The following is a 13,828-nucleotide window of genomic DNA, read 5'->3' on the forward strand; positions in this document are numbered from 1 at the left end:
CATTACAACAATGTACCTCTATCCCCCCCCCCCCCCATGCCACTGATAACTTGCTGTTTTAAAGACAATACTCCAGCTTCTTTCCGCCATCTGGATTGTAGAAATCAGTCTGCATTCAGTAGCTCTGGTGACTTATTACACATGATGCACGTTTTTGGCTGCAATATTGCACTGCAGTAATCGGCAGCCCTTCTCTCTATCAGTGCAGGATAGAGAGAAGGGACAGTCCTTTCCGTAATAAAAGTAAAATAAATTCATACTTACCCGGCCATTGTCTTGGTGATGCGTCCCTCTTTCAACATCCAGGCCGACCTCCCTGGATGACGCGGCAGTCCATGTGACCGCTGCAGCCTGTGATTGGCCTGTGATTGGCTGCAGCGGTCACATGGGCTGTAACGTCATATCAGGAGGCCGGACTGGAGGAAGAAGCAGGGAGTTCTGGGTAAGTATGAACGTCTTTTTTTTTTTTCCACAGATTTATCTATATTGTGATCGGTAGTTTCTGTCCAGGGTGCTAAAACAGTTACTGCCAATCGTTTAACTCTTTCAGCACCCTGGACAGTGACTATTTACTGAAGTCGCCTAGCAACGCTCCCGTAATTATGGGCGCACACACGTAGTCACCCGTAATTACAGGAGCCCCATAGACTTCTATGGGCTGCCCGTGCCGTAATTACGGCTTGAAATAGGACATGTTCTATCTTTTTCAACGGCACGGGCACCATCCCGTAAGCAAACGGGGAGGTACCCGTGGCCAATAGAAGTCTATGGGCCCGTAATTACGGGAGTTTTTACGGTCGTGTGCATGGGGCCTAAGGTACAGGAAAATGCACAGGAGAGGCTGCAGGCTGTGCCCTAAGCAGCAGTATTCATGTCACAGGCATTGTGTAAACTTCAGCCCACTGCAGGGAGAGACAGAGATAAATGGCTAGCAACAGCCTTATATCATCTACAGGATACAGGATGCAGTCTGGATGAGATTCAGTGACAACAGCAGAACACACAGGTCTAAGAAGATTTGTAGTTGCAACCAAGTGAATTCCTGGATTGCTGCTATGTAATGGCCCTACACTTTCCACCTTATTTTTTTTCTTTATTCAGAAACCTACAAGTGACAGCAGTGATATCAGATTTCATGATTACAGGTCACATGTGAAACTTTGGTTTTCACTGTAGTTTCCTTTTAAGCCCTTTAAACCATGCTCATTGGTCTATACCTTTAGATTTCAACAGATTAAAGATATACTAGATCTGGACCCTTTTTTTTTATTTTATTTTTTGCTGTATAGAACAATACATAGGCTTCTACACTATTCAACTATTCTATAGTATTTGCTTTTTGTACAATGTTATCAATAGCTAATGTATGCAACTGTTTTCCATATAGTTGCATGCATTTTTTCCATATGGTTCAATGTACCTCAACGGTATGCCTGGAGCCTAAAACTTAGAGTGGGTTTATTACACTTCATTGCCTAGTTTATCAAAATGCACAGGCTCGAATCATTGGAAGTTGAGTGCACTGTATAATGGCAGTCATACTTACTAAATAACTGCCAACCTAATGGTAATTTAGCTGGCACTACTGCTGCGCCAATAATATGTATGTTCAACCTTTCCATACATAGATGTCATTTTAGTGGAGCAGATAATATGTGGTGGTCAGTTGGCTCTGGTGCCACTCATTTCCCCAGAAACAGGATCAAACAGAGAAAAAAATTATCCTACCCGTCATATCTCCCCCAACACCAGTCTTCAGATAATGGTCTTCCAGTCTCAATAGACTTAATTAGATTGTCAGTAGGTCTATGTGCCTGATGAGATTTACACTTCATTCTGGAAATTTCTACGTAAAATGTTGATGGATAAAATATTCTATGCCTGTATGTTAGTCCAAGGGAAAGAAACATCAAATTGGACTGTTAATAAATAACATTAAAGTCATTGGAATAAAAATGTCGCCTAAAGTATTACCTACTGAAACTTTAGTATTACACCTATCTTGATGGATGCCAACCAGAATACAGCGAGGTGTGCTGGTGATGTGTCTACCAAGGAATGCCGAGGACTCAGCAAGGTAGAGCATCATCAATAACTTCTCCTTGTCATTCCTTGGTTTATGTTGAAGTCATTGCAAACAGATTAACGGGACGCCATGACGGGATCATTCTTCACAAGGTACGTTTGTATATCTATCACTTTCGCAGCACTGACAAGAATTTCCACAATATATTTCATCTGGATTCAAAAGTGGCAAGAAAAATATTGTACAAAATAGATAGATCAGGAGAGGAAAATAGAACTTACAGGTATAATATTATTTACAATGTGTATTAATTAAGTTTGTAATAAAAATACATCATCACTTAATATAATGCGCTAATTGCCATAAGCAATGCTAACCTGCAAGGCTGCGACGAGGTTTAGGCAGGGTAGACGACCGCCTATGGCACCAGCTCACAACCAAGGATGGGATTGGCTCAATTTCATTGAAAATAAACAAAAGATGCCAATGATCAATGAGCGCCTAATTTCTCAGACTAATGGAAGTGTTCAACCAATGACCGTTTCTAGCAGTCCCAGTGAGCGAGTTGCTTATTTGTACCAGTGGCAGAGGGAGTATGACTTACATAACACCGCTACTGGCTCTCTAATACCCTTCTTCTCTGAGCACACACAATGACCCGACGCTGGATGGCATCATGATCCAGTATGACAGCAGGAGTAGAAGACTACAAAGATCTGAGATACAAAGTTGACTACAGCCTATTTGTTAGCCCACATGATTTATAGCAAGCCTCGACACCTAGGTCTGTGGGTATAATATCAGCTTAGTATAGGTTGTTACACTGCCTGACAGGCGGAAAATTTACAAACACGCTAACTAAAGATCATTATCTAGGTAATTCAGCTGAGCGGCCGCCCGTCAGTGACTGTTACTCAGTCTACTTCGCTAGTACGCAGCAGTTTCAACTCTGCTGTGCTGTGTCTACTTACACAGGACACATGTACATGCAACCCACTATGGTTATATTGATGCAGGGATTTCTCCACCGCTGGGCTTTATTTACAGCCCGTTGGAGGAACCTTAAGGGCAGATTCACACGAGCGTTGCGTTTTTGCGCGCGAAAACAACGCAGCGTTTTGCGCGCGCAAAAACCATTTGACAGCTGCGTGTGTCATCCGTGTCTGATGCGCGGCTGCGTGATTTTCGCGCAGCCGCCATCATAGAGATGAGGCTAGTCGACGGCCGTCACTGTCCAAGGTGCTGAAAGAGCTAACTCTTTCAGCACCCTCGACAGTGAATGCCGAACACAATATCGCAAAACCTGTAGAAAAAAAAGAAAAAGTTCGTACTTACCGAGAACTTCCCGGCCGTTGCCTTGGTGACGCGTCCTTGGTGACGCGCCTCTCGACATCGGGCCCCACCTCCCTGGATGACGCGCCAGTCCATGTGACCGCTGCAGCCTGTGCTTGGCCTGTGATTGGCTGGAGCTGTCACTTGGACTTAATTGTCATCCCGGGAGGTCAGACTGGAGGAAGAAGCCGGGAGTTAGCGGTAAGTCAGAACTTCGTTTTTTTTTCTACAGGTTCATGTATATTGGGATCGGAAGTCACGGTCCATGGTGCTGAAACAGTTTAACTCTTTCAGCACCATGGACAGTGACTATCTCCTGACGTCGCGTACCGATAATTTTTTTGCCGGGTTCGGCCAAAACGAATTCGGCCGAACCCGGTGAAGTTCGGTTCGCTTGTCCGGCTTCGCTCATCGCAAAGACACTCCGTTTGGATGTTCGGAAACAGAAAAGCACGTGGTGCTTTTCTGTTTTCATTCATCCTTTTCACTGCTGTTGCGCGAATCACGCTCGTCCCACGGAAGTGCTTCCGTGTGGTGCGCGTGGTTTTCACGCACCCATTGACTTCAATGGGTGCGTGATGCGCGAAATACGCAGAGTTATTGAACCTGTCGCGCTTTTTGCGCAGCAGACAAACGCTGCGCAAAAAGCACGGACTGTCTGTACTGCCCCATAGACTTGTATTGGTCCATGCGTGCCGCGTGAAAACCACGCGGCCCGCACGGACCGAATACACGCTCGTGTGAATCCCCCCTTAGTGACAGCCATTTGCCATTATTCAACACTCCAATCTCTGGACTAGGGACTATTACAGAGCCTCCTCGCTTATACAGAGGGGGAGGCTAGATACATATATCCTTAATAATTCGGAGCATTTGAATTCAGACATAATATTGTCATAGTGTGCCAATTTAGGGGACTTTGGCACAACGTCATTTTTTCATCTAACATTGTTTTTAATAACAATTCAATAAAGTATTTTTTATTTTTTACATTGATGAAACACACTACTTCTCCTACTCCCCGTTCCTTTATTCATGTATCGACAATTGGTGGTGTACACCTAGTGTGAATTACTCCAACATATTATATATAAAATTGTAAGAGGGTAATACCTATCCAAATATATTACAAAGATCTAAGGGTGGAAAATAAATGGAGAAATTATTTTGCTTTGATCTCAGCTCTGATTAAATTTGGGGTCCGGTCCTAATACATTTATCTTTCTTAGGGCATGAAAGTACTTTGTCCTAGCCCTAGGTACTTACCTGGAGTCAGAACAGATTTTTGATGGAGCCTACAGATTGACTGATTGATTGAAACATAAGGTTACTTTATCTCTTACAGGCAAGACCACATGTTATGGATTTGTTGCAGCATTTTAAAACAATTTTCGGAAAATCGCATGATAGGACAGCCACGTGTGGACTCACCCATGTACCTTTTCTTTCTTTGGTAATTACAGATTCATATAACATTTTAAAGGAACACTAAACCTAAAAATAAATGATACAAGAAAACAGGAGATAAACTTGCCCCCAGTATATGTCAGTCCGCAGGATGTTTGGAAGATCAGGATACAAACTTGTAGAAGTCTTGCAAAGAACACAGTTTTCTTCCGATCCCTTCCATTTTTGGCTGGGTGGGGCTTAATGTTAGTCATTAGGGTGGGGCTTAATGTTAGTCATTAGGGTGGGGTTTAATGTTAGTCATTAGGGTGGGGCTTAATGTTAGCCATTAGGGTGGGGCTTAATGTTCTTTGTCTCCTCTTGCAAAGACAGGCAAGCAGTGGAGGAAGACAGTAGGGGAATTCTCTGGTGAGCCTGCCGTCATGCTGACATTTGGAGCAATGTGTATGTTTCCATGATTAGAGGTCTCCTATAGACTGTTCCAAAAACATGTAATTGCAGGGGATTTGTGCAGCATGATAAAGCTACAAGTCACCCATGTATGATGATATATTGATACATCGTTTATATTAAGGTTAGGACTCGATGGCAACAAACCGCTGCCCACAGGTCAAGTTGCCGCGATTGCACCATGACTTTTACAAAGTTTTACAAAGTTTCTCAAATGTTTGTGTAGAATATATTTATGTATAAACTGTAATTTGATTTTCAAAGGTGGACACATCATTGTCATCTGTAGCATACATCCATGTGTAGAGCAATAGGGTCTTATTATCAGACATCAAATGGCTTAGTATAGTATAGGGTATGATTAGTCTCATAGGGGCCGCTCTGAATGGTTGATGTTAATAATACGGAACCAGACACGTCCATCTCTACTGGATCAACAGAAATGTCATAATTCATTTTCTTGTGTTTTGCTGCTGACAGTGTCATTCCAGAAATTAAGGGATTGAATATTGATGTAAAAATGCAGCAATCTCCCCAGTGATCATACAGACAACCTGCTTGTAATATTATAACAGCCATCCATCTATGTAATATGCCAAGAGGGACACATGAAATGTTGAGCAGAATCCTTTTTACATCAAGATAATAAATCAAACATAGATCTAAGGTAAAGTTTAGGGACCAAATGTGCATCTTCTGAGAGTATGATCTAAAAATGATATAACTTAGTTATCGGTTTCAAGATTTACTTTAAATCAGACTGATGCACATTTTGGAGAGGTTCTTTTACATAAGATGTTAAAAAGGATTCATTAAATAATATATACACTACAAATCCTTCTATTTGGCATTAGTGGGACCTGATAGGCACGGGATTATCAGATATTCTGAATTATTAGACGGTCATAGAAAACTATTTAGGACTCACTTATAAGGGTAGAGAACCTTCAAGACCACAAAATCTCCTACTGCAACTTTGTTTTTTTAATCAGAGAAATTAACCGTTTGCTTAATCTTCTACTCCTGATCTCGTGAAATCTACAGTCATGTCCATGGCCACGGGCCGTCAGGCTCACTCACCTCCTGACGGCCGCAGCCATGGGTCTGCGAGCGCTGGCCCCAGTCCCCTCCTCAGGAGACGTTAGCGCTCACTTCCGCTCACCTCGGCCGGGACACGTAGGGTGTGCACGCATGCTCGTGCCCGCTCTTAAAGGGACACCGGACTTTAATGCAAAATTAGCCCATGAGTATCCTGGACTATAAGAAGGGCCCAGCCCCTTCCTCCCATGCCTGAGCGTTGTTGTTGTTGTTGTTGTAGTTTGTTTGTGCAAATGGTCTCCTAGTGTTTTCCAGTTCCCAGTGTTTCCCGTACCTGTATCCTGTATCCGGTGCTATCCTGGTCAAGTGCCGTGCTGAGCTGTAGTCATGCTGTGCTGCATATCATGCCTGTCCTGCTACACCACGTCTCATGTCTGCCTGCTGCCTAGTCCCAGCCGAGCCTGCCTTGCCACTGTCCGAGCTGCCACAGGTACCCTATACAAACTATAGACTGTTACCTGCGCCCTGTTGGCCAGCTGCCATACCGTCAAGGCGGTACGGCCCAGTGGGTCCACAAACCCAACGTGACATCTACATTTGCTGCCAGGACAATCACACTTTTGACAAACCCAAAATCTAAATTATAAAACTAAAAAACGAAAAAATAATATTGTACACCCATATGCATATATTTTCTGAAAGTAGATACCTGCCACATTGTGAAAATGCCACCCAGGACTTTACTATCATGGATGACGTCATGCAATTTTGCATTAAGGACTTTACTATCATGGATGACGTCATGCTATTTTGCATTTTGTAAAAAACTTACACATTCATATTTGTTGTTAAAAGTCTGACTCAAGCAGAGACTAAGATGTGCAATATCTGCTAAAAATAAAAGTTCAGGGTGTGCAGAGATTACAGAGATGACAGTAACAGGGTTGATCTTTCTTCCTGCTCTCATTTTCCTCCCACCCCTCCCTTACCTGTGACACAGCAACAGGAAGTAAAACTTTTCATGCTGCTTTTCGACTTCAAACGAGTGCTGCTCCCGGAATATTTTACGAAGAGTTATTTGAAAGCTAAGAGCCTGACTTTTAGTATGATGATAATCTTTAGCTGCGCCAAGCATTTGATGTCATGACAAATTACATGGGTCCTCGACAGTCAAAGGGAGTTCTGTTCTAGAGACAAGTGTCAGCTTTTAGACTTTTTGGAATAACAGATACTTGATATGGCCAATAGTATGAGGACATCCAGCCATCTCACCTATTTAAGCTTGATGAAAAACGAATTCCAAAACCAATGGCGTTACTATGGAGTTGGATCCCTTTTTGCAGCCTTCACTCTTCTATAAAAAAAAAACTTTCCACAAGATTTTATAGTGTAACTGTGGGAATTTGTGCATGTTCAGCCAAAAGAGCATTTGTGAGGTCAGGCACTGGTGTTGGAGGAGAGGGCCTGGCTCCCAATCAACATTCCAATTCATCCCAAAGGTGTTGAATGGGGTTAAGGTCAGGGCTCTTTGCAGCCACTCGAGTTCCTCCACACCAGGGGCATAGTCATACTGGAACAGGAAAGGTCCAAACCCTAAACTGTTACCACAAAGTTGGAAGCATACAATTATTTCTAATGTCTTTTTATGCTGTAGCATTAACTTTACCCTTTACTGGGAAAAAGGGGCCCAAACTCTAAAAAACAGCCATTGCAAATTATCGCTCCTACACCAAATAGTAAACCTTGATTCATCACTCCAGAGAACACGTTTCCACTACTCCAGTAGCTGATTTACATCACTCAGCCGATGCTTGGCATTGTGCATGGGGATTTTAGGCTTGTAAGCAGCTGCTTGACTATGAGAACCCATTTCATAAATTTCCTGACGCAGAGTTTTTGTGCTGATGTAACTTCTAGAGGCAGTTTGGGACTCTGTAGCGAGTGATGCAACAGAGCATAGGCGATTTTTACGTGTCACATGCTTCATCACCCGGTGGCCCATCTCTGTCAGTGGTCTGTCACTTTGTATATGAGCTTTTTTTACTTCTATATGCTTCTACTTCAAAATAATAGCACTTACAGTTGACCAGGGCAGATCTAGCAGATCATAAATTTAATTTACACCTTGTGGCAAGGTGTTATACGATGATAGTGCCACGATTAAAGTCACTGAGCTCTTCAGTAAAGTCCATACAACTACCTAAGGAGATTACATGGCTGTATGCTTGATTTTATTCACCTGTTTGCAATGGGTGTGGCTTAACTGGTTCTCGGACGCTGGCTGTGTTTTTACGGCCAGCGGTCAGGGTCCTTAAAACCCGAGCCATAGACTTTTTACGGCTCGGGTTTTAACTTGCTGCCCGAGCAATCGGGCAGCTGAATGTCAGGTCTCCGGCTGTCAGTGACTGCCGGGGACCCTGAGGAGAGGATAGAAGCAGCTTTCGCTGCTTCTGTCTTCTCCGATCTCTTTTACACAACGCTCAATGAACGCTGTGCATAGGAATAGAGACAGCAGCAGCGGCGCTGTCTCTATATCTCCCGGTGATCATGTGACTGATCACATGATCGCCGGGTGCCGTTACCGACAGACGGCTGCTGGGTCTTACTAGACCCAGCACAGCCCTATTAGTGACAATCGTCACTATGAGAGGGCTGATTCCCCCTGTAACTGGGGCTGCTGAGCAGCTCCAGTTACAGTAGAAAAACACGGTGTAAAAGAAAGAAAAAAAATATATAAAGTTATCCAAAGGTCTTTTTTGACCTTTGGGGGACAGACCATAGAAATAAAAAATAGTAAAGTAAAGTGCAAAAAAACAATTAATAATAAATACACATAAAATACCCACCCCAAAAAAAAACGTTCCGCCCCGCCAATCATTGTTGTAACGCTAGCGCTGACCCAATTACCCTAATATAGACATGTAATATATTAAAATTTACGGTAGACAATGACGATCACAAATAAAAGGTCTATTTTAGGGTAAAACTATGTTATTACCCAAAAAAATAGCTGAAACCTAAAAAGTTATAGCCATTTAACTAACACATGCTAAAAAGGGCTAAACGGTGTCTGGTCCTGAAGACTCAAAATAGCCCGGTTCTGAACTGGTTAAACACCTGAACACAATAATTAGAACTCCACATATTTTTGCAACTTAAAAGTATCGAAGGATATATTTTAGAAATTAAAAATAAGAGAAGAAAAGCATTACAAATATTTGAGGACTTCTTCCTCCATTGCACCCCAGACTCCACGCTCTCATCTCCTATGGAGTTAGCCTGGCCTAATTAATGAAATTGTTAAAAACGTTAACAGCAGTTACTTTATTCAGACCAGGTTAGGTCATTTGGGAAATTAATAGGGGAAACTGGAGCAGAGCAAAGTGTCCTGGGAGGTGTAGACCAGGTATGTTATTAGAGTCAATGAAAAATACAGTACACACGTATACTCTCCAACTATTAGACATATACAGAGCTGCAGCCCTTCTCCAGACTCTCCCTATACACGTCTGTACAGATTTTGTAATGCAAGACAATGGCCCAAATTTATTAATAATGACATATTTTGCAGCAATTGGAGGGAGGCGTTGGGTGGGAATTGCACCTAATTATAAGATCCATGGAATTGTGTTACTGTTTTATTTTATTTTTACACCTACTATAAGCAGTCATTAATTTGCGCCTTTTTTACCTTGGCATTTGATAAATAAGTCTAAAGCACATTTAAAGCTTGACCATGGCAACTTTTCTCACCTGCTTTTTTTTTTTGCGTGGAAAGATAAATGCTGTATATTTTTGCTCAAAATTGGCACAATTTTGGTGCCATTTTTCTACTTTTTAACCTGTGCAATTTCTGCCAAAATCAGGCATAAACTGGATAATAAATGTGTACCAATGTTTCCATTACAAATATTTTTCGTTTTTCTAGTGACTAGTATAGTGCCAAGGGACTGGCGCACGGCAAATGTGGTGCCTATTTTCAAAAAGGGTTCTAGGTCTTCCCCAGGTAATTATAGACCAGTGAGCTTAACATCAATCGTGGAAAAAATGTTTGAGGGGCTATATATAGGATTATGTGACAAAAAAAATTTATTACTATGAATGATGAATATTTATAATTGTGATCTTGGAGAACGAGGTTGTTCATTACAGGCTTGTCTTACTTCAGGGTTTTGCCTTCTTAACGCCTTGCTTTGGGAATTGGTTTCTCGTTGTTCCTGGCGTTCCTCTGCCCTCATAGTGGCTCTTTTTATTCTCTGAGCCAAATATACAGTGGAGGAAATAAGTATTTGATCCCTTTCTGATTTTGTAAGTTTGCCCACTGTCAAAGTCATGAACAGTCTAGAATTTTTAGGCTAGGTTAATTTTACCAGTGAGAGATAGATTATATTAAAAAAAAAACAGAAAATCACATTGTCAAAATTATATATATTTATTTGCATTGTGCACAGAGAAATAAGTATTTGATCCCCTACCAACCATTAAGAGTTCAGCCTCCTCCAGACCAGTTACACGCTCCAAATCAACTTGGTGCCTGCATTAAAGACAGCTGTCTTACATGGTCACCGACTCACCTGTATAAAAGACTCCTGTCCACAGACTCAATTAATCAGTCTGACTCTAACCTCTACAACATGGGCAAGACCAAAGAGCTTTCTAAGGATGTCAGGGACAAGACCATAGACCTGCACAAGGCTGGAATGGGCTACAAAACCATAAGTAAGACGCTGGGTGAGAAGGAGACAACTGTTGGTGAAATAGTAAGAAAATGGAAGACATACAAAATGACTGTCAATCGACATCGATCTGGGGCTCCATGCAAAATCTCACCTCGTGGGGTATCCTTGATCCTGAGGAAGGTGAGAGCTCAGTCAAAAACTACACGGGGGGAACTTGTTAATGATCTCAAGGCAGCTGGGACCACAGTCACCAAGAAAACCATTGGTAACACATTACGCCGTAATGGATTCAAATCCTGCAGTGCCCGCAAGGTCCCCCTGCTCAAGAAGGCACATGTACAGGCCCGTCTGAAGTTTGCAAATGAACATCTGGATGATTCTGAGAGTGATTGGGAGAAGGTGCTGTGGTCAGATGAGACTAAAATTGAGCTCTTTGGCATTAACTCAACTCGCCGTGTTTGGAGGAAGAGAAATGCTGCCTATGACCCAAAGAACACCATCCCCACTGTCAAGCATGGAGGTGGAAACATTATGTTTTGGGGGTGTTTCTCTGCTAAGGGCACAGGACTACTTCACCGCATCAATTGGAGAATGGATGGAGCCATGTACCTTCAAATCCTGAGTGACAACCTCCTTCCCGCCACCAGGACATTAAAAATGGCTCGTGGCTGGGTCTTCCAGCACGACAATGACCCGAAACATACAGCCAAGGCAACAAAGGAGTGGCTCAAAAAGAAGCACATTAAGGTCATGGAGTGGCCTAGCCAGTCTCCAGACCTTAATCCCATCGAAAACTTATGGAGGGAGCTGAAGATCCGAGTTGCCAAGCGACAGCCTCGAAATCTTAATGATTTACAGATGATCTGCAAAGAGGAGTGGGCCAAAATTCCATCTAACATGTGTGCAAACCTCATCATCAACTACTAAAAGCGTCTGACTGCTGTGCTTGCCAACAAGGGTTTTGCCACCAAGTATTAAGTCTTGTTTGCCAAAGGGATCAAATACTTATTTCTCTGTGCACAATGCAAATAAATATATATAATTTTGACAATGTGATTTTCTGTTTTTTTTTTAATATAATCTATCTCTCACTGGTAAAATTAACCTTGCCTAAAAATTCTAGACTGTTCATGTCTTTGACAGTGGGCAAACTTACAAAATCAGCAAGGGATCAAATACTTATTTCCTCCACTGTATATATGATGATTATCAGCATTGTCCCTTTTATAAGTGAGCGTGATAACACGTAGCAGCTAAGGGACAATCCTGATAATCAATATATATTATTGGATAACTATGCCTGCAATTCTCTTATGTAAAATAATTGTGTCTTGGTATTTCTTTGAGATGAGGGAAATGCATGAACAGTAATTCCTTAATTATTCCTAAAAATAAGAAAATCATCAATCAAATAAAAAATCGTCCATAGGGTTGACAAAAATCTAGATTTTATTTTTTTGCAAAATCACCCAGCCCTACACACAGTGATAAGTCTGAGTACAGATAATGTAGTAGATGTTACATGCAGTCCTATGTAACACCAAAGATAACACAGTGATAACTCTGAGTACAGATAATGTAGTAGATGTCACCTGCAGTCCTATGTAACACCACAGATAACACACAGTGATAACTCTCTGAGTACAGATAATGTAGTTATATTACCTGCAGTCCTATGCAACACCACAGATATTACACAGTGATAAGTCTCTGAGTACAGATAATGTAGTAGCTGTTACTGGCAGTCCTATGTAACACCACAGATAACACAGTGACAACTCAGAGTACAGATAATGTAGATGTTACCTGCAGTCCTATGTAACACCACAGATAACACACAGTGATAACTTTCAGTACAGCTAATGTAGTAGATGCACGCACAGAAATATATACACATACAGAGATACATATATAGACACTTAGACACAAAAATACACACACACAAAGACACACATACTGGAACTTATACACACACAAACACAGAGACACACAGACAAATAGAGTCACAAACATCAGGCAGACTGAGCACTCACATCCAAGTGGGCGTTGTACAGAGGAGTGTATGACGCTGACCAATCAGTGACCAATCAGCGTCATGCACTTCTCTCCATTCATTTAGTCAGCGCATAGTGACACTGAGTTGTTCACTATGTGCTGTCTTATACTGACATATTAACGTTACTGAAGTGTTTAGACAGAGAATAGACATTCCTTCCAGCCAGGACAGGATGTATATTCACAATCCCGACACTTCTTTAATGTTTCTGTGGTACTTACAGCAGAGCAAAGCGTAATCTCGCTGTAACCTGTAATTTACAGCGAGATCTTGCGAGATTACACTTGCTGTGCTGTAAGTACCACAGAAACGTTTACCGAAGTGTCGGGATTGTGAATAAACATCCCGTCCTGGCTGGAAGGAATGTCTATTCACTGTCTAAACACTTCAGTAACGTTAATATGTCAGTATAAGACAGCACATAGTGAGCAACCCAGTGTCACTATGCGCTGACTAAATGAATGGAGAGAAGTGCATGACGCTGATTGGTCACTGATCGGTCAGCGTCATACACTCCTCTGTACAACGCCCACTTGGTCTAAAGTAAAAACACGCCCAGTTGGGCATTAAGAAACTAATTAGCATAAAGCTAAAATTGCTCATAAAGTGGTAAAAATAGATTGTTTTTCTAAATAAAAAGCATTACTGTCACCTACATTATAGCGCCCATCTCCTTATGTAGGCGATAGGGCACTTATAATGTGGTGACAGAGCCTCTTTAACCCCTTAAGGACGCAGCCTAGTTTTGGCCTTAAGGCTCAGAGCCCATTTTTCAAATCTGACATATTTCACTTTATGTGGTAATAACGTCGGAATGCTTAAACCTATCCAAGCGATTCT

General features: G+C 42.0%; 1 long non-coding RNA gene across 1 annotated transcript in view; it reads right to left on the minus strand.

Moving 5' to 3' along the window:
* Positions 1–1,868: 1,868 nt before the first annotated feature.
* LOC142658154 (uncharacterized) overlaps positions 1,869–13,828 on the minus strand; it is a 43,800-nt gene continuing 31,840 nt past the window's right edge. Inside the window, exon 3 of the long non-coding RNA XR_012850046.1 lies at positions 1,869–2,238. This is a non-coding gene — a long non-coding RNA (uncharacterized LOC142658154). The remainder of the gene's footprint in view (positions 2,239–13,828) is intronic.

Source organism: Rhinoderma darwinii, chromosome 7, assembly GCF_050947455.1.
Source record: "Rhinoderma darwinii isolate aRhiDar2 chromosome 7, aRhiDar2.hap1, whole genome shotgun sequence".
Taxonomy (NCBI): domain Eukaryota; kingdom Metazoa; phylum Chordata; class Amphibia; order Anura; family Rhinodermatidae; genus Rhinoderma; species Rhinoderma darwinii.